This window comes from Ambystoma mexicanum, chromosome 6p, assembly GCF_040938575.1.
Source record: "Ambystoma mexicanum isolate Mex_15411 chromosome 6p, UKY_AmexF1_1, whole genome shotgun sequence".
In the NCBI taxonomy this organism is placed as follows: Eukaryota; Metazoa; Chordata; class Amphibia; order Caudata; family Ambystomatidae; genus Ambystoma; species Ambystoma mexicanum.
In genome coordinates, this window is record NC_090935.1 from 1507911035 (window position 1) to 1507938079 (window position 27045).

A 27045-nucleotide genomic window follows, 5' to 3' on the forward strand; every position below is an offset into this window, starting at 1 on the left:
GTACCGTCATTGTCATTTTCTTTAACAATTGTATGAGTGAGGCTGTTTGGGATTGGTCCTTTACATCTAACATTACATCTACACATGTGCGCTAGGCATAGACACTAACCTAGTTGTATAAGTAGGATCACAACAAATCAGCGTTCAGCTGCCTCTTTGTTCCTTCGCTGGATCTGCATGTAGAAGTTGGAAGATTCACACACACCTACCTTCACATTTAGTTAAACGCAACCGGAATTAGCACACCACGATATACACTGGAGAAGAGGCGCTCTACCGGTGAGCGATAGTACACCAGTTTTCCCTTTCGACACAACATAATGGCACTATGTACGAGAGATAGTTACAGATCCGTTTTGACTTCAGAAAAGTTGTAAAGGGAGCATGTGCATGTGTCTCTTGTGAACACAGCAAGTACTTTTACAAGCTGTGGAACGTTTCTGGCAAAAGTGCAATAAGGATGTTCGGAAAGAATTCTCTACCTACCCATCATGAACAAGGTGGCTAAAAACAGATAAGTGCTACTGAAACCGGTTGACTGACAAGTGCGGATGTGCCTAATACGATTAGCACCCCCTAACCTCAGAGGCTGAAGATCAGTTCACAAAACTATTTGTGTGGCAGCAGGACACTCATGCATGCAAGTGTCGGAAGTCCTTAACTTGAATCAGCAGTATCATTTTGTTGCTTACTGAACACGGTTTTTTATACAAGCGGGACAGACCGTAACAAATAAAATTGGATATACTAGTCCAGTCCTACAATAATTTCACTCTTACCTTTTTACTATGATGAAGTATTTTACATACATACAAGGTATTGACGAAGTATCTAGATAGGGTAAGACTTCTCCCTCTATACCTCACCTAGATAGGCAGCCAACCACCACTGGCTAGAGTGAGACACCCACATTAAGGACAGCTAGTCTTTTGTAGGGATAGGTACCTAAAAGACAGGTGACCTAATCGTACAATATCCTCCCCTTTTGTGTTTCACATATGTGTTTGGGTGTCAGAGGAAAATATATGGTTTGTCCAGTAGGCCTTAAGGCTTCTACGATTTCACCAGCTCCTTTAGCTAGTGCATGTCTGAGATGCAGACACACAAAAGCTATTCACAAAAATGTGCTCAAGGGCATTTCTGAGATTACTGCAGGAATATTTACATATGTTCCAGTTGTAGGGTTTGTGAATCAGGAATAAAGTAGCAGGAGAGAAAGAAAAGAAAAACCAAATCAGATTTTCCCATTCATCACCATATTTGCTCCGATAAAATAAATTCAATCAGGCCCTTTAGCAATGAAATTATCCACATCTACCGGTGTGATAAGACATGCTGGTTGCATCCACAGGTACAAAGGAGTGTTCGTTTCAGAAGTTAATGGAAAATTGGAAAGTAAAGGCTGCATAAAGCAATGCAGATTAGTGCAATACATCCTTATTATAGAGACATGTGTGTCTTGAAAAACAAACTACACACACTACGCAGGTCAAGCAGTTTCACCTGCATATTGTGTAAAGTTTGTTTTAATCTCGTAGTGCGCCATTTGCATTTCTGTTGTGTACATAGTCAGGAAATTGAAAATCAAAGAAAAAGTCCTGAACCATCTGGTCTGCACTTTGTACACGCTCTGTGTAACAGAGCATCTGCTTGATAATTTAATTTTGGAATCAATATTGCCTATTGTGTGACACATTTAAATCGTCCTCGCCACATCCTCACGGACCTCTCCACAAAATGTCATGCATTGAACCACACAGTGCTTTAGTGCAGAGAAAATGCTTTGCTTGAGGGCTCTCTATTAGAGCAGATTGCATGGTTCGGCACAGAACATAAGCGAAAGTGAACTCTGTTGCACCAAAGCGCACTCCATGGGATTCCTTGTATTCTATCTGCAGAAACAGTGCGTGTGACATTCATCACAAGTAACTCGCTCCGTGTTTTGGTTTCTCTCAGTGCATTAAAAGACGCGTCCCCACTGAAGTGGGACATTAAAATGCTGAGAGAAATCTGGACTCAAGTCAGTGACTTGCCCACTTGCCTTCACTGGTATGTAGACCCCGAATAAGATTCCTGATCCACACCTCGGAAACACACGCATCAACAAATCCAAGAGCATAATGGTTCCTCCCGATATTAGTGGCGTTGTAATACATGCCTTACTCTACATTTTGGGGAACCGCTTGTAAAACGTTTTTCCTGCGGATTCAGAGCGACCCGTGAATAACTGGCAGCTAGCAACAAAAGTAACGTTCCAATTCTTCTGTCAGTACCTAGAGAGGATATAGCACTTCACTGTCCAAATCTCTCTCGCCATGTCGCACCCACGCCCAAGATAAACAAGTGCCATGCCTGCAACTCTTTTTCCCCCAGCGTTGTGTTCAAAGAGGTTGCTTTTCCCATCCCTGTGCAACATGTGCATTTCCCAGATTGATCTAAAAAGGTGTCAATGTAATGTACAAGTGATGATTAAGAACACATTTTTGAACACAGGAAAAAAACTGCACCATTTCAACAAGGAGCGGTCAGGATGGAATGCACAAGCTTAAAAACAAATATGGAGGTGAAGCTGCTTGACCGGCATATTGTGCATACGTTTTTCAAGCCTCCACGCAAACGATTAACCAACCCTGAGCACAGCACTGGATTGAACAAGGACATTGGTGTCACCATCCTCACGGACCTAATCTTTTGAAATACTCGTGAGCGACTGTCCTTAAATCCTTATTTTTTTTTAATAAACGTGTTACTGCTACTGTCAAATCCGTGTACCATGATGTTGCTGTCGGAAGTGGATCATCTGCCTCTCTGCCCCAGCTGCCACCTACAGCTCGTGCTTGGCAGACAGCAGCGCTCAGTCGGCTCGGCTTTCTTTTCCTCACGAACAGCAGCATAGTTGCACCTCGTAGTTCACTTGGATCCGAGAGTCCCTCTGGAGTGTGCTCTAGATGGGGCCTCTTGCGCTCCATGTACTGCAGTAAACGTGGCGCCACTCTCTCTGGCTCCACCCCCTAATCATATCAAATATAATTGGCTAATAAGCAACTAATATATGTTGCTAGGACAAACTGCTTGGCCACCCCTCTGGGTATTATAGCATTTATATGCGGCATATTTGCATCAGGCATACAGCCTATGGTAGTACAGCTGACTGCACAGTGGTGAAATGCCACTTCATCAGCTCTACAGCACTCCTCAATTTACCCCCAAGGTGGAGCCTCTACACACGCATAGCTTTTGTAGGGGGTGGGGGGGCGGGGGAGGTTGTACAGCCTTCTTCCCTAATGAAATTGCCTGCATTCACCTTCTTACACAGTCTATTGTTTTCAATAGCTATGGACAGCTGGCTTGGCAGTCTCAGATTCTATACATGGGGTTTGCAGAAGGCACCCAAAATCCTGCCCGACAATTTTGGCCTGCGCACTTCAAATGGCTTCCCAAGAACACCTTGGGGTCTTTGCACAACCATACTTTCACTAATACTAGCTTCTTCCACAGTACAGTAAAACATCATTGGAAAATGCTCAATTTCAGGACCAACAATAAAGACATCTATTTATACAATCATACCTTATACCATAATCCCATTATATCTTCACAATTAATTAGGCCGTTGCTTCACAATCCTATTCGCGCTTCTCTCTACCTCTTTTCCTTTCTTCTTTAGCCTCCTATCTGGTTACCTAAGACAGGAGCATAATACACCATTTTCTTGGACAACATACGGGTGCTATAGTGGCGATTGGTGCAGCAACAAAGCTTCATGACATTTAAATACTTCTCCAAATGGACGTAGCATCTTCTAGTCGATTGTCCAAGTGTATCCTAAACAGCCTTTTTTCCTGGCATATTTTACTGCTAATTAAAGATAACAGTAGTTTATCTGTGAAATTCTGGAATCGTAGGTCACATTTCACACTGGCAGCTCTCAAATGATCATCCTAGACTCTGTAGTTAAAGATTCAAACACTGATGGGGCTCATACGACTGCCTGACTGCGGGTTTTGTCTTCGAGCTCAATGAACGCTGAACGCGTTACAGCATTTAAAGGTCAGACAGCCTAGCCATAGGAGGTGGCTATCCCAGCTGTGTTTGTTTTAATATTACACTATTGTTACTTACGAGTACATTCTGTCTCCACAAACCTTGTATACCACCATCTGAAAATGGTGGGGTCAATTCCACTTATTTTGATTTTAAAACAATATGCTGGCACAATCATCTCACAGTAAATTCATAATTTACAGAAACAATGTCCACTCACAAAATAAGATTTTATTGTTTCAGCTTTTAAACATTACTTGAAATTGTATTACACCATATCAAGGGTAACTGTTCAGGTTGCTAGACGATGCAAAGCACAACAATGAGAATGGAGCATTTCATTTCAGTATGGTGTCTTCACTGGCTGAAAAGGAAAAATAAGTAGATTAACATCAAGGGAATTGAGCACAAACAATATTTAGCACAGTGAAAGTCAATTTTGAAATGTAGAACAAGACAAAAGGCATAAATGTATACAGATGCAGGACCCAAAAAGTGTCAATTACTTACTGTAGTGATGATTGTACTCGTAGACCATAGGCCCCTTTCAACATAATTGAGGTTTTGTGCAAAGGAAGGGGACTGGACCCCATTATACTACACAGCAGCATCCACTTGCCAGGGTACATATGCAACCACACCTCCAGCATGGGACTTCAATCACTGACGCCTCCAGCTCCAACTGACAGTTCAGTGAACTGAATATCTGAATGGATTTTATTGATGGGGACTGTAAAAGTCATAGGGAGGAAATAAACTATGGATTTGGTACACAGTCACTACAGCGAGTAACTAGTATTTACTGGCATATCCAGTAAACTATCCTCCATGTGTACTGGATTTTAGAACACACTTAACCAAAACACAGAATTGCGGGAAACAGACCAAGTTGTTCACTCAATCATTGCAGAGTTGTTTGACTAAAACGTGCCTCCGTCCTGGAGCTGGTGTGCACAGAGTAACGTTTACAAATGGAGGATCTCTGCAAAACTGCAACATGGGCTAACAGCGAATGAACGTGTGCAATAGTTTTTAGGTCCCACTAACATTGCAGAAGTTCCTTTTATGAGAAATGCCTCTGGGTGTCGCACTCAAGGTGCAAGAGGTTGTAAGATTACCCAACACGCAGAACGTTTGGAGCAGGTTACAAGCAGGTGTTAGAAATATTCTCTATCAGCCAATTAGGTAAACCATCAAACCCTACTTTCAGTGAGAGCATAAGGATAATTCCAGCCTCTGAACCCAGGTTGTGGGAAAACAGTTAAGCTCCAAAAGCATAAAAGCAGATTCTGCGTAAACCCACTGCAAACATAACTGTTTGAAGGAATTTCATCCTTTTTTGGTAACCAACAGCAAAACCTGCTCCATTTCCCGGTATATTGATTGGTGGGTAGACCCTTTTCTTGCCATCCTCAATAAGTAGATCGTAAACCGCTAGTCAGTTGGCCACAACTTGATGGTTTCACCTTGCTTGGAACGAGAATCGATTCGCTCCTTTGATTGAGAAGCCTAGTTTCTAAAGCAGATCGATAGTCTGTTGCATGTTTTGTAGCCAATGTAAGGAAGGCATGGTATCAACAGTAGACAGATACATGTGACCACAGTTCAAGGGTGTTTATTGAACGTTTACAAGGGTGAGATAAATGCCTAACTTCAAATAGTAATAATAATGCAGTCCTAGTGGAGACTTGTCAAATTAAAAAAGGGCCTTTACTATATAAAAAAAAAAATAAAATAAAAAAAAAAGATTGCCAAACCTTACTACTAATGTACAAATAACGTGGGTGTGTTGGGGATGTTCATGAAAAAGAAAGTCATGTTCACAAAATGTTAAGTCGGGATGTTCGGGCCATTGGCCTCCCTTCCCCACGTTTTAAGCACGGGACAAGGCGGTTCACTCGAGCAAAGCATACACTCTGGCTTTTGGGGCAGTTCAAGACCTGTGTTCAAGTCTCTTTACTTCTTGCAACTCTTGACTCAGAGGGTCTAGTACACAAAAACAATGAAACTTTCTTTTCCAGTATTGAATTTGGGTGTTCACCCTGAATCCCCCTTCAGATCCCTTTCCAAAACAAGAGTTCAATGTTGGATCCCCTCAGTCAGGCTCAGAGCCCCCTCTTCACTCGATTCGTCTGCTCTGCCGGGCTCAGACCAATCATGATGTACTTTAAGACTTTCGAATGTGCACAGGGTTTACTTGACCCATTGCATGACCACTTCAATCTTAATATTCCCTTTCTGAGACTGCATCAGTTGGATAACTAAGACTTACGAATGAGCCCCCACGTGGCTTGGGACCACTCGGTGTATGGTATCTTTTCCTGCCCTTCAAAGTTCAATTATATTTTCACTCATATCCGCGTCGCTCTTTGCAAACACCTCACACACTGTTCTCTGTGTACAATGTTGCTGCTTGCAACCTTGGTTCAAAACACAAGCTGGTCTGGTATCAGTCTCTTTGACTCGTCGCTTTGTTGTAGGAGCCAAGGACAGTAACATGGCGGCAATCGCTTCCCTCCACCCCCGCCTTGGTTATCAACGCGGGAGAGCCCCGGGTACCTCCGCCACACTGTGCAAGATTGATCAGCCTCAATTCCTGGTCTTCGGTTTCTTACTTTCCAAGGCTCACAAAGTAACAGTCTTTAGAGGACATGGGTATTTCCCTCCTTGCGGCTCTCTGGTCTCGCCGTCCTCTCCCCCCCCCCCTCCATCCCCCTTGTAATAAACTGGCATCTTGGAGCGGTTTCCTCGTGCGGTTTTCCTCGCTCAGTGTGCTTTCGTGCTCTGCCTTCATCCGCGTGGGGATGTGTGATGGCAGTCAGGTGTGTGTAATCTGTAATTGCCCGATCTTGCCTGTCCATGGTGTTGGGACACGTCAGGTATACGGCTCTGGCGTTAGTCTGTTGTCGCTCACGGTGAACTGTCAGAAAGTTTGTGTCGGAAAGGGGCGGGGTGTTGAATTCCTAGGTATCCTACTTGGTAGAATGGGGAAAAGGTGTTACAGGGAAGGTGATACCGCGTCTCGCCCTCAGTGCCCCACTCCCTGAGGGGCCCCTCATCCAGGTGATCCTCCCCCATTGGTCCACCCCCAGGAACTGGATCCAAAAGGCGATGGCTGTGTCCTGGCCACCTGGATGACAGATCCCCGGCGGGTGAGTCACCTTCAGGTTTCTCACAATGACTTATGGCAGGTCTCCTGTTATCAGCAAGTCGAAGTAAAGTTACACTGAGGTGCAGGTGTGCTGCTACCACTGAAAAACACTTTGGGGAATAGCATTGGCACCGAGGCTATGCCGAATGGTAGCACCTTCAATTGGTAGTGTGTTCCTAATTTGAACCTCAGGTTTTTGTGCGATGGCAACACTGAAACGTGAACGTATGCATCTTTCATATCCAATGTTGCCACGTAATCCCCTGGTTTTAAAGGTGGGATTATTGCTGTAGACTAGTCATCCTGAATCTTTGTGGCTTGTCATACTTTAGCAGGACGCAGATCTAATACAGGGAGCATGGTTAAATCCTTTTTGGGTCCAAGGAAGTACTCTTAAGAGATAACCCTTGTTTATAAGTTCCTTAGAACCGTCTGTCCGAATGCAGTGTCTGATTTGGAGCCGGCGTCCAAACAGTAATGCTTCCAGAAAGCATAAGGGGTGGCCCAGGTAGCCGCCCTGCTTATGACCTGCAACCAGAAGACTATGGTCATGGCCTTGGCTCTGACCGCGAGATTGTGCATGTTGGTTGGCAGTGGCTTGCGCTGCCCCTCGTAGGCCTCTGATGGGTGCAACCATCCACCGTGCAATAGAGGCCTTGGATGCCTGATAAACGGGCCTGGAGCCCCCAAAGGTGACAAAGTGCATACGACTTGGGGAAGCCCTTGGTCCTGTCCAGATAGAATTTCAGAGCACGTCTGACATCCAGACAGTGCAAGACTGAGCCTCGACCTTGGGGTCAGTGAAGAACATCGGTAAGATCATTTAATCGTTTAGATGAAAGGCAGAGGGCACCTTCGGTAGGAATGCTGAGCGAGTCCGCAGGACCACCTTGTCCCTGTGGAAAGTGGTGTAGGATTTTGAGGCCACCAGAGCCTGGATCTCGCTGACTCTGTGAGCAGAGGCAAGTCCCACCAGCAAAGCAGTCTTAATGGTGACCAGCCTGATGTCCGCGGATGCCATTGGCTCAAATGGTTTGTGCGCCAAAGTGCCCAACACCACACTGAGGTCCCACACGGGGTGTGGCCTCTTGATGGGCAGGTAAAGCCTGGACAATCCTGCCATGTTTCTTGACAATCGGGTTGGAGGAGGGGTGGGAAGACCTCCTCCGAATTTCTGTAGGCCCCTATGGTAGCCACGTAAGTGCGACATGTGTCCACCTGAACGCCTGAGTGCTCAAAGTGTGCCGAGAAGGAGGGCACGTCGTCCAGCATGCACGTAAGGGGGGTTGATCTCCTTAAGTCTGCCCAGTGACAGAAACTGCGCCATTTGCTTTTATACTGGCACCTGGTAGCCTTGCTCCTGGCGCCCTGAATGATCTCCAGGTTGGCCTGCGAGAGGCTCAGGTGCTTGAGGGTGAAATGCTCAGGAACCATGCTGCGAGGGCTAACTTCTGAGGATCGGGGTGGAGGACCCTGCCCCCCAGCTGGGAAAGGAGCAGTGCCAGACCCAGCAGAAGATGAATGGGTGGTCTGTCCGTGAGGCTGAGCAGTTCGGAGAACCACTGTCTTGCTGGCCACCAAGGGGCTATAAAGAGGATGCTGAGGTGACAAGTTTCCTTCATCTTGCAGAGTACCCTGGGGATCAGGGGTGTGGGAGGAAAGGCATATGCGGGCATGCCTTCCCATTGAATATGCAATGCGTCTCCCAGGGAGCCGAGGCACAGCCCCTGCCAGGACACAAACTGGTGGCACTTCGCGTTCTTCCCGGAGGCAAATCTATCCACCTGAGGATTGCCCCGTGTGTTGAAGACCACCTGCAGCACATGGTCGTTCAATTGCAATTCGTAATTGTCTGCTCCCAGCCTGCTGAGCCTGTCAAGTAGGCCTACCTCGGGAGGTTGACAGCCGTGAGGTAGATTTTCTTTCCAGGGCCCATTCCCATATGCCGACCACTAGGCTGCACAGAGGAGGGGACCTGGTTACCCCCCCCCCCCTGCTTGTTGACATAGTACACGCTGGTGGAATTGTCGGTCTGGAACTTGCCCCCATTGAGCGGAAGGACGGCTCTGAGGGCTAGCCAAATGGCCCCGAGCTCCAGCCAGTTGATATGTGAATCCTGCTCCTGCTGGGTCCAGAGTGGCCCTCCAGCCCTCTAGGGAGAAGTCCATAGTGATGATTACATGCAGGGACAGCTGCAGGAAGGGCCTCCAGGCCCGCAGGTTGCAGTCCCTGGACCACCACGTGAGGTCCGAGTGGAGAGAAGGCGGTACGCAGACCAGCTCCTCTTGGGAGCCCTTCTCCTGATTCCATGAGGCTGCAAAGTGGAGCTGTAATCTCATCCGGAGCCTCGTGTGGCACGGCCAGGAGAACTGCCGCCAAGATACCCAGTAGGTGTTGGTACCACCAGGCAGAGGTCACTGCTCTGGTAAGGAAGTGCAAAGTGGCCCTCTTGAGGGCTGTAATCTTGTCCAAGGGAATTCCCTTCTCGGAGCTTGTATCCCAGATGAGGCCCAGGAAGGTGAGGCTCTGCGTGGGCTGCAGCTGAGACTTCTTGAGGTTGGTAGTGAACCCCCCAGATCGTGGAGTGTGTTCATAAGCGCGGAGGAAGTGTGGGTAACATCTCGCCCTGACAAACTAGTCATCCAGGTACGGGTAGACATGGTGGCCCTAGGCCCGGAGGAGGGCTGCCACTGCATTCATGAGTCTGGTAAATACCCTGGGGGCTGAGTTGAGGCCAAAGGGTAGCACCTTGTACTGGAAATAACAGCCCATGATCCTGAAGTGTAGGATAGCGATGAGACTGCCAAATTGGGACGTGTAGGTAGGCGTCTTTCAGATCCAGGGAGCACATCCAGTCTCCCTTGTGTAGGGTCTCCACAATGAGTGCTGGCGTAACCATCTTGAATTTCCCAATCTGTGGGAGGGGAGGAGTGAGATATCAGTAGGCGGTACCTCTTGGATACTACCGAGAGGAACCAAGGGTCCGCAAAGTTCTGGTGCCAGAATGCATGCAAGAGGCAAGCCTGCCACCCACTGGAGACACGTGGACCCGAAGGGACGCGTGACACCTTTTTACCATCTACGGCTGCTGCCAAGGAGGGGGACTGGAAGAAGCCCTTGCTCCCCTCCCCATTTTTGTTGCTTGCGCCGGTGATCAGCGAGCGGTCAGGTTGTCTTGACCTCCGTTCCTGGAATTCCCGGAACCCAAACGCCTGCCCCTTGTTGGAGCTTTGATGCGACTGGGTGTACGCCTTGGCCTTCGTCAGGATAGATAACAGCTCGCAGACTGCAAAGTCTTTATCTCATTCCTCGTTGGTGGTAGAGTGGAAGAGGTCACTACCCTCGAACGGAGGGTCCAATATGCGATCCTGGACATCAGGGTTAGTAGCTGGAAGCCAGGTTGTCCTTTTCATGTCCATGGCAGTGCAGATGGCCCGGCAAGAGGTATTGATGTGGGCCACTGTGGACTCCATGATGTCCTGCGCCACCAGCCTGGATTCTCCTAGACCCGCCTTGAAGCGTGCCTGGCTCTGCACCGGAAGTCTGCCATTTCCTGCCACAACCTCTGGTTAGCGGCTGCCAGCATGGCATCCGCGTTGGCCAGACACAGGTGCATGGAGGTGTTGAGTACAGCTCCTTCCCGTACGCCTTCAAGATCTTCTCTTCCTTGCCTAGCAGCGCCGAGGACGAGGTGGCCGAGGACGACAGTCTTAGAGTAGAGTGACGCTGCAGCGATCACTGAAGAATGCGGGTGCGTTGACAACAAGAGTGTATCCCCATCCATCTGTATATACTTGGCATTGACATGTTGGGCTGAGTGTGGCTTGAGCCACCTTTTCTTGCCAGAGCCACAACTTCCTTCTGCGTTGGGATACCAGCTTTGGTAGGGGAGGTGGTTTGGGCTGTATGGCTCTCACTGAATCCTGTTGGATGGCCCCAATCTGGGGTGTTCGCATCAGCGCCAGAAAACTCGAAGAACCTGTCTTCGGAGGCAGAAGCAGAGTCAGGAGATGTTGACAAGTGGCTGGGGCTGCTGGGGCCAGAGCGCACCGTCTAGGTAGCAGGGGAAACCTGTCCTGCGCTGCTGATGGATAAACTGTAGGCCACGTACCTGGTTGACACCAGTGCCACCTTGAAACTCGTTCACCCGCCCGCTCTGTTCCTATGAGTGGCATTGGACAAGCGGCCATGTTTTCTAGCGCGGCTGCCATTTTGTCAAGCTGCATGCCAAAGTCGTGGTGCATGGCACTCAGGCCCTGGCCTCCATAAGGACTCTTGGTTGTGTAGCATGAGGCCTACCCTGCAGCTCAGGTCTGGGCCTGGAAGGTGTGTTGCCCTCGGCATCGTCACTGGTAGTGCTGCGTGCAGGCGCCCCCTCGTACATTGAACCGGTACTAGGGAGTTGGTAAAAGAACCTTGCAGTCAATCAGCACTGATTACGGAAGGATCTGACGACCCCTCTGCCATGAGGCCGGTAGCTGGAATAGCCTTGGTGCGTGTGCTGGTAGTAGAACTCAAGAGGTTCCTCCTGCTTGGGTGTTTCCTCGGGAAGGAGTCGCCCTTACGGGGTGCGATAGAAAATAGTGGCCCACCTTTGGGCCTCCATCTCTGCTTGACAAAGTTTTCCAAGTCCTCTGGAGGCGATCTTTCGAAGAGCTCCCTCCACCTAGTCAGCCTGCTCTTTAGTGCATGTGGAGTCAGTGCATCGCGCACGGTACAACCTTGCCAGCCGTGGTCAGGGCCAAGGCAGCGAAGGCAAAGAGCGCGGGGGTCAGAACTAGGGAAGAGCCCCTCGCAGGCTGAACACCTGCTGAAGTGGACATGCGCCGGGGAGGAGTGCGACGCCAGAGGACCAAGTACCTGAATGACGAAGACAAAAATATAGAAGTCAGGGAAGAACGCCACATGGTATTACATGGCCAAAGCCAAACCCAGGAACCCTGGTGAAATCGGCACGTTCCTGTCGACGCAGAAAAAGGGACTGAGGAGTGGCGCCGGTGGACGGAGTCAGGGTAGCGCATGCTCCCAGGGCCGCATTCTATCCTGTGACTGAGCAATGGGCGAGTACGAGTGAGCCACTCTGCTGCCAGCCACCCTGACAGGGAAGGCCTATGGTAAGAGTGATGTCTACTGCAGGTGTGGTGAATGAATTTCCTTTCAAAAGGTTCTACCATGTCCAACACTGCAGGGACAGTGCAAGAAACTGCACGACAACCACTAGATCGTCCCACTGACCGCTTGCTTTAGACCAATGTCTTGTGAGCCACTCTTGCATCGGACACATGCGCAGACTGGCATGAGGCACTAGGAAGATGCAGGAATGGGTGATAAACTACCACATTTCACTTGTTCACAGTATTTCTGCTGCTCAGTGTAGAACATGCTTCTTTTATCTTTGTGGACTATGTGACAAATCTGGTAAATGTGCCCCTCCTCCCCAGAGGATAGCCACCCCCTGTGAGGCAAACCCACTCCACAAGGCCCTCCCTAGAGGTCTGGGTAAGTGGAACCTTACTGGTAGGGACTCCCCTTCAGGGACAACGGCACCATTTATGATAAGGACCTCCCAGACCAGAATACATGGTCTGCCTACATGGTGCTTGTAAAACCCAATTGTATTCCCATTTTGACTCTAGCAACCAATTACAACCCTTTCTTCTCGTTGGCTACAAGCAATGTTTGATTTCCGAGTGCCAAACACATGAAAGGACACCTTTGTTTGTGATGACCTACTTAAACAGAGGAGGAACTGTGAATGGATAGAAGGAAACTCCTATATAGGGGGTTATGCGATCCCTATGCAAAGGCAATACATCTGTAGAAGACATCCTGAAGGGACAGAGCCCGCTATAGCATGGAGAGCTAGCCCAACGCTAGCCGGATGGCTAAAGGCGGGCATTATTTAATTCTATGAAGTCCAGGTCGGGGAAGATGCAGAGACTGAGAAGCACCCGCCTCCTCGGTTGGCGTGACCACAGACCAGCAGTGGTGGTTTTCGGAGCCCAGTGACAGACGCAGAGACCAGATTGCTGTGGAGAACCCAGATTCCCCAAGCTCTAAGCCCTAAGGACATAAGCTGCCAAGACAACCAGCAACAGGGAGGCAAACGCTTCCACAGACAGACTACCACAGAGAAGTAAACATTTTTAAAGCAAGGCTGGGAGAGCAGACGAGATTACAGGAGCCTGAGAACCCGATCGGGCAAGCACCCCATGTGAATTAGAATGAGAAAAGTACCAACACTTCGAATTCAGGCTGGAAAAGTTGACAAGGTTACAGGAGCCTGAGAAATGGGCGAAGACCTATGTGAAATTAGATTATTACTTTGCATCCAGGCTGGGAAAGCCGCCCAGGTTGCAGGAACCTGAGAAATCCTGAGTGGACAAGCGCACAGAGTGAATTGTGAGGAAAAAATAAAGTCAGAAACGCTGTAGAACATTGGTGTTCCTAGAGCCATCAAGCAGTAAAGAGAACTGTGTTAAAAGGGAGCCTGGAGAGGTCTTGAGAAACTCTTGTACCCCTCACTCCACCGAGTAAGAGGGAACCTTAAGGACAAACTTATTTCAACCAGCTGTCTGCAAATAAGCTGAACTTTTTTATATTGAGGAACTTGAAACCATCGACAAGCTATCCACGTGATTAGGACAGGAAGAAGCCTAAGAAATAGGTAATTGCTCTGGCCTCTTTAGTTCAGCTTTCATAAGTGATAGGGCCAGATTTGTTGGAGTAAGATTGGACCTAAAACTGTTTTCTTTGACGAGCAGCATTAGTTTTAATTTCTAGGTAGGGGTCGTCCCTCAGAGATAGGGCAAGAAAGGCCTTTTCTTTCACTTTTAATAAACATCCTTAAGAACATGTCAGTCGTTAGTCCGAGTCCTTCTGGTTCACCACAGTTTATCCTGACCTTTTAGACCCAAAACTGTATTCTCTTAACACATTTAATTGTTTTAGGATTTGGTCTGCCTCACTTTTGTCTTACTTCTGTTGCAAACTGTAACGCATGTAGTATTTTACACTTACTGGCTTTTTGTTAGCACAGTTTTTCGGATCTCCAGCTAAGGCCTTAGTAAAACCATTCTACTGAGATAGTACAAGGCTCCACTCTTAGTATAAGGCTCCACCAACTGAGTTAATGGTTGCGTAGACGGAGTAGCCTGCCTTATCTTATGAGGGAGAGAGGGCTGTTGGAAAGCATAGAACCTGTACACCAAGGATTCAATAGAAACACTGACAACCAGAGTATTAAATAAAGCTTTATTATAAATACAAATAGGCCAAGTCAAGCCTTGGGGTAAGTACTGGTCATAGAATCATAAACACATTTATAAGCACACACCACAATGCTTGAAGGTACACAGACCAAAGCATAAGACCTTATTTAGGATACCTAACAGTAGTTCTTGGGAAATCAAACCAATAGTTATTTATTTTACTTTCAGTAATACAAAGGTAATCAGTTGTACTGTCACGCTTAACAAGCAATCACTTAGTAAACCAACTGGACAATATACTTTTCTGAATAGGGGAACAATTATTCCAGGAATAGTAAAAACCTATAACTTCGATTCAGGATAACAGTTATTCTAGGGGAGTTGGACTGTTGGGTGTAATATACAATTACTTTGCAACTCTGAACACAGTTCAAGATCAGTCAGAACTGTGTACACTAATTGAGGATTGCATCATGCATACCAAGGTCAGCTACACCTGAAGAACACTTCAATGGAACCCAGCTATTCTAGGCAGTTAAAACCGAATGTTGGAATATACTATTACAGGTTGCTTTTCAGATCAGTTCAACACAGATTAAAGTTAAGCAATAACGCTTTCACTTGTTTTAGGATGGCACATAGCCAACAAAGGGTAAGTAAACCCTATATACTTTTTAAAGGGGCTTTCAGCAACTTAGACGCACATATAACCTAAGGCAGACTTAGTCTGGACAGACTAACCGCAAGTCAGGAGAAGCAAGACCCAATTGGGGACACTCATACGTTTATATCCTAACAGGAATCGTACAGTGGTACCAACAACATTACTTTTAGGAAGAGAGGGACCCAATTCGCAGAGTGAGTAAATTAACCTACTATTTTCTTTTAGAATGGCGAGACAGTAAGACTGAGTACACTTATTCAGAATGGCACACAGCTATTCCAGGTAGGTAAAACCTATATATACACACACTTTTCACAATGGCAGAACATATCTAAGGTAATTAATAACTTTAAATATACTTGTACAAGTGGCAGAACGCTTTCAAGGTAAGTAAGAACTATCCACTCTCAGAGTTAGTTACCAACTAACTCTTTTACAAGCAAGTAAACTTTACAACACTAGTTATACCTTAAGGAATACACCTTAAAGTATCCAGTCCTTCCCAATTCCATCACACAAGTTCTCTCAGAGGCAGACGAGGGATCCTAGTGGTCTAGGAGCCAGCTGCAGGCAGGCAGAGATAGGGTTCAGTTGCAGTTAAGGTCACAGTTCCCGAGGAAGACTGTTCAAACAAGTATTCTACTTATAAAATGGGACTTCAGAGAATAAACCCTAGGAGGATTCCAGCAGGGGCCTGGGTGCACTGGACGAGAAGACTCTCAATCACAGGAAAACACCCCAAAGCTACACAGAACTCACAAGAGACTTAAGGTAAGTAAATACCCCAGCCAAAACAGTACCTCAGCACAGAACAGTTGTAGCAGGCAGACTTCAGGATCTGCAGCCAAATAACTAGGCGCATGAAGACGGAAGACAGGACCCCGGATGGGCTTTTTCAGCAATGATCGAAGCAGAAGTTTCCAGACAAGAATTTCTTCGCGGCTGGATGTGGCTGTGGTTTTGGCACCCTTTTCAGGAGCCAGAAGACGGCTGAATATCGCTGGTCGGATACTCATCGTTCTCAAGGCCCAGCACTCTGGTGAGGGGGACTTTTCGGACTCTATTCACATTTTTGGAGGTACAGCAGGATGCCCACAAAGTTTCAGTAAGATTCGGAATTCAGAAGACTGTGCACCACACAAAGGCACGAGGTCCCAGGGTATTGCAGCCCTGCAATGTCGCAGCATGACGTGAGATGGCTCAAAATGCAGGTCCTCGAATCTAGTGGGTCTCACCAGTTTCGGGGTCGGGGTCATTTTCTGAGTCCCCCAGGTTGATTGAAGGGTAACAGCAGGAACAGTTTACACAGCAGGCCCTCTGGTCGCTGGAAATCATCTCGGCTGTGTTTTCTTAATCATCCTCTTCTGTTTAGGTTCCAGTATTAGATTTCCTCTTCAGCTTCCAGGATCTGACTAATGCAGGAACCCAGCCAAACAGCCATGCAACATTCAAACTTGTTGGGGGTTGCAGTCCTGTTGGGACCGCCAGTCTCCCAGTTTGAACTGGAGTCTCGCAGTCAGAAAGACAAAAGGGGTACAAAGTTTTGGACTCCTGTCCCTGGCTTCACAGACACACTGGAGCCTGGGCAGGCTTGACAGAGGTCTACCGCTGAAGATATTTTCCCACCCTGGATGTCAGGGGAAGGAACAAGAAAGGACAAGGAACACTGAAATGGTGAAAATAGAAGACCGGGCCCATTTTGGTAAAATGAGCGTCCATGGGTGCCTTTACCGGGGCTCTCTGTGTGCAGTAAATGTGCACCGAATTCGTAAGAAGGTTCACTGCCACCAACCATTAAAGTTAAGTTTGTCCTTATAACAAATATTAGATTCAGAATGAGAACGGTGATGCCCAGTATCCTCCCAGCACTTCACATAGGGTGAGGATTGGTGCTGGGGGTGAGGATTGGTGCTGGTCTCACCTAATAAAATGTAAAAGTGATCCAATGATCCTTTCTACCCTTGGGAACTGTAGTTCTCACAAGGTTAGCCAGAGAAAGTAAAAAAAGGGGAGACCCAAGGGCAACCCAGCAACAATAGGCAGAATGTGCCAAAACTTGTCAGAGAATAAAATTAAAGACACTATGGAGAGTCTTAAAAATGACACCCATAAAAGGAGTAAACTATTCTGTGAGTGCGGAAAAAAGGTTCCAACTCACTGAGGTACAAGGAAAAAATAATCTACCAGTAAAGCGAAAAGTTCTGGAGTTCACAAATCTTACCCAACACTTTTCCACTAAGGTTCGGTTGAAGTTGGGATGGTTAACCCTGGTTCTGGCACTTGTGCCACAAAAGTGCCCAAACCATGGTTATAGTTTAGAGAGATAGGGAATGGGTACTCTGAACTGATAATATTTGGTTGGCATAGCAACCAGCAATGCCATGGAATGAAATGGCCAACTCACTAAAATCTCTTTTCCGAACTCCTCCGCTGTGCTACCCAATGAAAATTTCCCCAACAAGATCTTCCATCAGCAGCTTTCTAAAAAAGCAAATCAGCTGGGATTTTCACTTCCTAGCTGCCTAGTGATTTGACTTGATGGGCTATTTCAGACTACTTTTGGTGGTGGTAGCAGGTATATACCACTGATACTTGCTGTAGGTATCCAGTGATTCCCTGAAAACTTGAGGCATTTTTTACTGAAAAAAAAGTTTACCAAATAAAATACTGGTTCTTTTTTTTAAATAAAAAAAAAAAAATTGATTATATAGTGGGGGTAATAACAGATGGGGAGAGGGAGGGTGTTAAAAACCTGAGGAAACGGGGTGAACCCCACCCAAAAAAATTATTGTTTCGGTAAAAATGCCTCGAATAAAGTTTAGGGTAAAAAAAAAAAAAAAAAAAAAAAAAAAACACAACCTTGTTGTAATGGTACTTTAACTAAGATTCTAAATAAATACTAGCCTGAACAATGAATACAACTTGCAAAAAAAGAACTTTAGAAAAACGGTGAAGCAATGTATATTTTATAGGAAGACAGGTGACAATTCGCCCATTTTGGAATTTGTTATTTGCAGCCTGACCAAGCCGAACCAAAGAAAATAAAATTGCAGAAAATAATGCAGGCACTGTACAGCATTTTATCCAAAACCATAAAACAAGAAAGATCCTTCTTAATCCGACCTCACTGTATGCTGGTAGATGACAGCATGCATACATGCGAGTTATGATGGGTAACTTGAAGTGCCCCCCCCACCCCTCCCTTCATGGTTACCAGGGCCGGCGTGCCCACCTGGTGATTCACGAGTGATCGGATATAGAATGCCTGCAGGAACTGCATCCGCTGCGAGAATGTCACCTTGCCAGCAGCCAGCAGAGTGTGCCACCGACATCGCACATGCACGCTGGTGAAGCGATTGAGGGTCTAAGTAATGAGGTGCAGCAGATGTCTCTAGGTAAGACTGTTGCCGACATGATATATTGTATGGCATTTATAACACGCCTATGCACTGGTGTTGCAAGGAGCGACAAGGCAAGGGGGGGGGGGGCAGAGGAAAGATCTTACCAGGCCAGGTGACATTGAGATCACGGAAGTGCAGGGGAGGGGGGAAAAGTACAGGGGAAAAGGGGAGGGGGCAGTGCAGTACAGAGGATAAACAGTAAAATAAATAAAACCATTTTCTCTAAAGTGCAGCCAGCTGGTGGCAAGTGCAAACATCAGGTGTCAAGTGCTGGTAGGGGCTGTAGGGATACAGAAACAGCCCCGGGGTGCAAGGGTTTCCAGGAGGGCAGTGCAGGTGTGCAACTGGCAGGGAGGGGACCTGGGCCCGAAATCGGAGGATAGCCAGATAACCAGTGCAGTTTCAGCCAGGAGATCAGCAGGGGAGAGAAAGCAGAAGCAAAGAGGAAGGTCTTGAGGTGCTTCCGGAACCGGAGATGGTTCTCCTCAAGTTTCAGAGAGGCAGGGAGGCCCCAGCCGAAGAAAGAAATCTACCACCAACTCATTGCTTGGAGAAGCGAATGACTTGAGGGAGTTGGAGGCAGATGAGCAGGAGTTTGAGAAGGAAGATATTTAGGAGAGAGTTGAAGGTATTAAGGCCCCGTGCCCCAGAAAACCTTGTGGACAAAGCAGATGGTTTTGAACTTAATCCTTGCTGCCATTGGGAGCCAGTGCAGAGATTTCAGTCCTGGAGAGATACGATCCCTGGGCTCAAGTCTCGCAGTCCTGTTTTGGATGAGTTGCAGAGGGAGGAGAGTAGAGGCAGGCAGATTTAGAAAAACTCTTTAGCAGCAGTCCATGCACCCTTCAAGCTTCTCCCTTGTCCACTTAGAGGAACCAGAAGGGCCCAAAAGATGGAAAAACGTGGTCTTCCGCTCTTTAGCATCGAAATTGGTCTCCAAGGATGTTGGACAGAGGCTCCCGACTGTCCTCGTAGGTCGAGAGTATCGGGGCACCATGGCGTGGCTTTAGACTTGTCCGTGGCACGCTCCATGCATTTCGACTGCGTCTTAGGTACCAGCCCAACCACCAAAGTAATCCTTTGCGATACTTTCCTCAATCTCCGCCGAATCGGTGTGAGTTAACGGTTGAGAAGGCCCATCGGTAGATTTACCGCCTACCGCGACGTCAGAGCCTAGCAGTAGAATCTTCGCCTGGGGAAAAGCTAGGAGGCCTAGTAGTAGGTTTCGGGCCTACTGGGCCTTTAGGGGGCGCCGGAGCGGCGAATGACCGTGCTTCAGCGTGTAAACCCGATTTAGGAGGTAGCGCCCTTGTTTTTGGAGTGCCCAGTCACAAGACACTGCTGCGGATGCAGGGAAGGCTGCTGATCTACCCGATCAGAGGAATCCGCCAAAAATGTCAACGGCCCTGTTGGCGCTTCCACCTTTTTCGACGGAACCGTCGAAATCGGTGGTGGGGTTGTGTGCTTAGCGGTTTCTGTACACCCCCGTCGCCGGGTGTTGTCCCTGAAGCGAGACTTCCATCAGGCCTTGAGGGGTCAGGCGTGGCGGACCTAGACTTGTCCGCCTCAAGGTCTATGGTATCAGCCACAGATGTTTGGTCATCGTCAGTGCCCCCGTCACTTTCGGCAGGTGTGGTGGGTGTGGGTGTGGGTGTGGGTGTGGGGGGGGGGGGGGGGGGGGGGGGTTTGGGGCAGGGTTCAGCCCGCGTATGCAGCCCACCGATTTACACGGCGCTCCTTCAGTCTTAGTCCGAAGGATCTTTCAAGCCGCACACCGCTTCTCGTTGTGATCTAAGGGGAGACAAGAATTACACGTTCGGTGCTCATCATTCCACAGGTACATGACCCTACACTTAGGGCAGAACCTGAATGGTGTCCTTTCTATAGCGAAAGGTATAAACAAAGATGACCAGACAGAGGGCAAAGAGGGGGAAAGAGGAAAGACATAACGAAAGATCTGGCCACCCGACCCCACTCCCTACTGTGTAGGCCGGCCAGAGGGCCCAGCCACGTGGATGGTTCAGCCGCCGGATCTTAGGCGCTGAAATCCACTGCCATCAAAACTTCCCGTAGTCTCCGTCGAGGTTGCTTGAATCGCCGTCGAAGTGACTTAAGGGGAAATAACCAACAAAGTTGGAATAAAGGGACTAAACAATGTCTCTTATTAAGAGCTCCGCTATAGGGCGACCAGTATCTGAGCAGAAAAAAAACTATCTGACAGACCTCTGCGCATGAGGGATTTTGGGTATACTACATGTCACGATAGGGATAGTGTTACAGACACGCCTATGCCAACGCCCCCTTTCAGTCCCCGAAAGGCAAGATGCAATACTCTGCGGTTACCGCTGGATGTCGGATCATATGCACAGCATGTGATTCCAAGCAGATTAACAAGCAGAGTTTGGCTTTGCCATTGCTGAAAGTGGGTGATACACTTGCTAGAACTTGTCCTCTACCCCTTGGAACTCTTCATTCCCCAGAAGCCCTACATTATTTCCCCACCCGTCTCACTAAAACTGTGAGAAAAGTTGGTGAACCTTTGGGCACAAGGCACCAAACCATCTTGGGATGGATTTTTAAAGTTAGTGTGGTATCTCTGACCCTGTAGTGTTGCATACCAATACCTTTCTTTTCAGCGGTTTATGTATTTTGCCCTACTTGTTTGAACAATGACTACTAAGATGTAATTTTTATCATAGGGTTAGGTAGCCATAAATACTTTTTTATAACAGTGTCTAACTTTTTACTGCATGTACTCTGAGGGCACAATCTCTTGAGACTTGGGCTTGGACCACTTCCTTTCTACCTTGAACTGGTTTAGCAACAGCTCCCAGAATGGTCCCCCACTAATTAGGTTGGCCGTCTATACATTTGTCCACCAGGACCGAGTACAAGGACTATATGGCATAAATACTCCCTGCAATCATTTCAGATGCTTGCATCTGCTTAGATTGACATGTGCATAGGCCGACATCTAGTGCAAAGTCCGAAAAAGGACGTTGACTGGGCGTGTTTGAAATACTATCCATTGTGTGATGTGTACTTTACCCACAGCCCTTCACACATTGAGGTCCCTGAAATTATTTTCCGCCATCGCGGTTGGTCGCTTTTTGTGGAGTTCGGTGGCCAACACCATTACTTTATAAAGTTTAGTGTTCGCTCATCATCGTTTCGAAGACATCCTTCAGCGGCATTCAACAAACAACTCCAATTTTGAAGCTTCGATAACAGATCCTTGCTACTCAACAATCCGAGGGTTCAGTCTACACCAGGCCCGTTATAGTAGGGTGAGGGGGGTGGGGGGAACTTATCTCAAAGAATGTCTTCCCTTCTCCCCTTTACACTCATTCTGCTGCCTTTTGTAGATCACATACACTTTATTAGATCACATAATGGAGAATACCCACTTTAAATTTTGTCCGTTCTACAATTACAAATATACTTGGAAGGACATGCACCATTTCTACAATCATTGCCTCCCCAGAGACCATTCAGAAAACCACTTCTATCTTGCAAATTATTTAAACCCAAAATGTAAAAGACTGGCGTACAAAGTGTTGGGCAGCCCACACCATGCAGGCTGAGGCTTCTATTGACATCCCAACAAGCGCAGAGGAATCTGAAGAGGGACAAGGCAGCTAGGGCACATTTCTGAAGCTGGTATTGTCTTAGCAACACATGCAGGCGGGGGAAAATAAAAATAAAAATCTTGACGTCGACGCGTGAGAGATCATGGGTACTTGTACATCTTAAAACACTGCTTGCCAGTTGCTTTGGACCACTGTGTGGAAGCCAAGTAGAGGGGATGTTACAGTGATAGAGCAACAATGACAGTGAAAGCTGAGCCTGGAACATTATGGAAATGTAACCAGCCGGCCCTAGCAGATCGAGATAACGTATTACTTGTTGAGACACGATCAGTGGGATGCTGGGGATTGGGAGCGCTTGATGAGCCAAAGCATATCCAACAAATGATTGCACCATCACAAAGGGTCATCAGATGGGCCTGCATTGTGTCAGAAGCAGGGTAGGAGGCTAATTGAGGCTACAGAACAGGCCGGGTTCATAAAGACCTATAACGTAAAATCAGAAGCAATAATCAAGTCCTTCCACACCCACGCCACCTGTGACACAGGGTATGCAATGTGAATTGACCTAATCATGTGGCAACTGAGGAGAATCGGATGGCCCAAAGCGAGAGAAGCTTTGCAAGCCTACCACCGTAATCAGTAGTAAACACAGTTCATTGATTAACCTGCATTTACTGGGCCAGCCTGCCTCTGCAACACTACAATCTCTGAACCACTTGATGCCAAGGAACACTGGCTGGGAGCAGTAATTAGTTCAGCAACCACTGTAACCATTGAACCTACCCTTCTGCATCTTGGTAAGGTGTAATAGGGCTGTTAGCAGAGGCTTAAGCAATTGCATACTGGACAGATAAGTGGCATGAGTGCCCAATTTATGGGTTCCAACTAGCCATGTGGTGCATGCAAGGCTTTAAGTTTGCATCCACTGTTTGCGTTAGAAGTATTTATTAGTATTTGTTTTATTTGTATAGCGCAAACCAGGCCCGGAGGCTACCGGGCGCATATCTTAGCAACAGTGGTTACATAATATTACTACATTTCAGGTTACATTTAAATTGACATAGTAATCAAACACATTGGCAGTTTGTACAGAGATACATATGTAATCAAGTATTCAGAGTGCAGCTTGGTCATCAGATGCGACTAGCCAATGTTTGGCTGTGTGTTTGAACAGATTCAGAAAAGGAAGGTTTCTGATGGTAAGGGGGGGGGGTCAGAGTTCCACAATTTGGCTGCCAAAACTGGGAAGCTGGATCCACCGGCTGTTTGGAGCTTGTAGCTAGGGATCATTAGGCTCTGGTTGAGGGTAGATCTTAGAGATCGAGATGGGGTATACTGCGTGAACCGTGAGGAGAGGTAGATGGGGGCCAGGTTATTCATGCATTTGTAGGTCAGGGCAAGCGATTTTAGAGAGATCCTTTGGGTGACTGACAGCCAGTGATGGTTCTTCCTGGTTTCCGAGATGTGGGCTGATCTCGGGATATTGAGGGCTACTCTGATGGCGTTGTTTTGTATGACCTGGAGTTTGTCTAAGTTGCCTTGATTAGTGCCTTGGTACAGTGCATTACAGTAGTCCAGCTTGGACATGACCAAAGTCCTGGCAAGGATAGTACAGTTATGAGTGGAAAGAAAAGGGCGGCATGCTGTGACCAGCTTGTAGGTGTAAGCAGCGGCGGCAACTGCATTTGTCTGTCTGGAGGGAGAGAGTGGAATCGAGGTAGATTCCGAGCGTTTTGGCGTCAATGGAAACTTTTATGGAGTTTCCGTCGATGTTAAAGGAGTTGAACAATGGATTCAGCTTGTTAAGTCTTTGCTGTGTGCCTAGGATGAGGAGCTCGGTCTTGTCGTCATTGAGACAGAGCTCATGTTGAGCCATCCAGGTTTGGATGACGAAGTATATGTCATTTAAGGATTTTGAGTCTACCGTGTAATCGCCTGTGATGGGGATGAGGATCTGGGTGACGGGGTGGTGTGCAGCAAATGATTTCCACATGCTCATGTTTGCGGTCTGATGAGCAGTCATTCTTTTCCCACCCATTTACAGCTAGTAGTGGACAGTTGACAAATTGGTGGCATGTATGCTCAAATTTCCATTATTAAATCATTTGCGTCTGCTGTTAAGGAGGATTTCTAGACTATGGCGGGGTGGACAATTTAGAAGGCCACCCTAGTTATAGTGAACATGGGAACTCTTGAGCGGTTGGCCAAAACCCACTCAAGGTAGCAACAGAGAGCAGTCAAGGCTACTCAAAAGGTGAGTATGAGTGGGGTCAGTGGTCCATAATGAGTCCACACAGTGAAGCACACAAATCAATTTAGACGTCCAAGTAAAAAGCCCAAAGCCACAATTTCCCCCAGAAATTGTTTGATGCAGGTAAAAGTTCTTGTGTTGGTGAATGTTCCAGAGAAAATATGCAAAGCCACTGGTAGGTAGGTATAAATGTGACACTGGATGAGTCGACTGGAGGCGGGGTGGTGGAGGGGGGAGTCGCTGGAGTAAGGTTCTCACGCTGTTGGCTCTAGTTAGCGAGAGGTGCCCAGGAACTGCGGGTGCAAGGATTCTTCTGGTTGGGTCCAGGAGCTGAATGCAACCCCCCCACAATGGAGAAATGCAGGTAGCACCAATACAGACATCTCTAGGACACTTCACAAGACTGAGGAACGAGAGTTCCAGCGACAGCTGCAGTATACAGGCAAAAGCAGGCATCCTTCCAGTCACAACTGAAGACTACCTCCCAGAGCAGGATCCCTTGAAGCAGAGAGGCTGAAATTCAACAGGAAGGTGACTTGCACCACAAGCTGGTGAGGACTACCAAACAGTGACTGTTCTAGCGAGGTAGCCCACTGGAGAACTCGTCAGTCCACCTGGCTGTCCAGAGACACTTCCCAAGAGTCAGAACTGCTGGATCCTTAAACACCTCTAGCATGGTTGGTCCCACCAGTCCAGCACTGTACAGGGCCTTCGTAGATCGCGTAGTCCAACACGGCTCCACCGGGCCCAACACAGGAAGGGATGCTGGGCCTCTCCGGGTCTTCAGTCGGCTGTTCTGATACACAGGATACTTTGCTTCAATGCCGATCTGAAGGAATTGTTGCAAGTGTCTCCCTATACAAGATTCTATGGGTTTCACTTATGTCCCATCGCCAGACCTCCAGGCACCATGGACGTGGAGTTGGTCCAGACAGTCCCACCCTCAGACAGAGAGACAGACAGACAGAGAGACAGAGAGACAGAGAGACAGAGAGACAGAGAGACAGAGAGACAGAGAGACAGAGAGACAGAGAGACAGAGAGACAGAGAGACAGAGACCTTAGATGGGATTTACTGACCTGGGACGGCAGGAAGAAGGCCGAACAATGTGGCCAAAGAGCAAGCGAAAATCTCGTGACGTGGCCGTTTTAGGGTACGAGCCACACGCGGTAAACACGAATGTGCACATTAGAAGGAACACAAAAATGGTACAGATATAATTGCTGCTGCCAGCTGGTCTTTAAGCAACCAAAGATCTGTAAAAGATTAGGGCGATACAAAAGTTCCCATTGCACTGTGTTGTAAGATACAGTGTGCAATGTTAAGTTATCAAAAAGATCAAGACAAAAACAGTTTCCCAGTGCTGATAGTCTGACGGACTGATTTATTGTTCGCTTTTTAGGTGCTTAAACAATAAGAAAATACTGTTTCAAAGCACCCAGAGGGCAGGGAGGGAGCAGGCGAGGGAAATACATACATTACAACACAATATTTAAGAACAGGGGTGGGGTGGGGGGTGGCGGTGGACTAACCTACTATGCCTTGTGAGCATTCAGAACGTGCAAGTGCAGAAAGGATGAGGGAAGAGGTGGTAAGTGCTGGGGGTCCGAGCTTGAGGGATAGCCATAGACCAAGTGCTAATAATGTTGAGTGCTACACAGCCTGGGCCACAGGAGGTGTAAGTGAGCATCCAGAGCGGAGGGTGTGCAGATGCCAAGTGCTGTGGATAGACAGGAGCTGGGAAGAATTGGTGTGGGAGGACAAGGCCACGAGGATGCATAAGTGCCAAGTACACTGATGCAGCAACTGTGGTATTAGCAGAGCAGAGAAGGAGGGGAAATGGGTGGAAAAGAGGAGGGTCTTAAGGAGCTTCTGGAATTTGAGGAGATCCTGCTCATGGCGCAGGGGCAGGGTGAGGCTATTTTTTTTATTGATTTATTTAAACATTTAAAAAACATGTCATTACATAAAAGATAAGGGGGGGAAAGAAAAAAAAAAACTTTTGTCCAAACATTTCACCAAGTCTTCATTGTACTTTGTCGTGTGTGTGTATAGGACATCAGAATACACTAAGATGCTGAGAAGCCACCCCTCGGGTTGAATGTGTGGGGGTATAACAACGTCCTCCCAACCAGTCGGTTATTCAAGTCCTCTAGGTGCGTTGGACAGTTGCTCTTTCAAGTCCTCTAAAAAGACTAGGGCATAGGTTAGTTTTCTATTTTGTCCATAGAACATCTGCCACCAGTCCTCACTGCAAAGTGTTTGCTGACTTTCAATAAGTTTCGACAGACATTTTATTCTTACGGCTTGAATAGCATTACAAAACAGAACCAGATGTTTCAAGGTTTCTTTGTGTTGAGAACAGAATCTACAGCTTAGATCTTGATTGTAATTTTTGGTCCGGACGATTAGTCTTTCTTTGGTTTTAAATGAGTTTAGGCGAAAACACAAGAATGTTGATCTATGATAAGAGTTCGGAAAGTGTTCAACAAAGTTTTAACGTTCGTTGAACCTTCTGGCTTCGAGTGGAACATCTTTCATCAGCCTTTGATTCGATCGCTGTTCTTGTGTTATAATCCAGTCAAGCCTCCATAGTTTTGTTTTTACTAAATCAGGATTGCATTGTAGAGTTAGGAGGTCCGTGTCTAGATCATTCAGTATGCTGTCGCATCGTTTGGACCATTGAGATAAAAGATTGTGGGTTGCTGTTGAACTGGGAGGGGGAGGAGGGGG

At 47.3% G+C, this 27045-nt stretch overlaps 1 long non-coding RNA gene across 1 annotated transcript in view; it reads right to left on the minus strand.

Annotated features, from left to right (window-relative positions):
* Positions 1 to 4255: 4255 nt before the first annotated feature.
* Positions 4256 to 27045, minus strand: part of LOC138510586 (uncharacterized) — an 89637-nt gene continuing 66847 nt past the window's right edge. Inside the window, exon 4 of the long non-coding RNA XR_011280417.1 lies at positions 4256 to 4408. This is a non-coding gene — a long non-coding RNA (uncharacterized lncRNA). The remainder of the gene's footprint in view (positions 4409 to 27045) is intronic.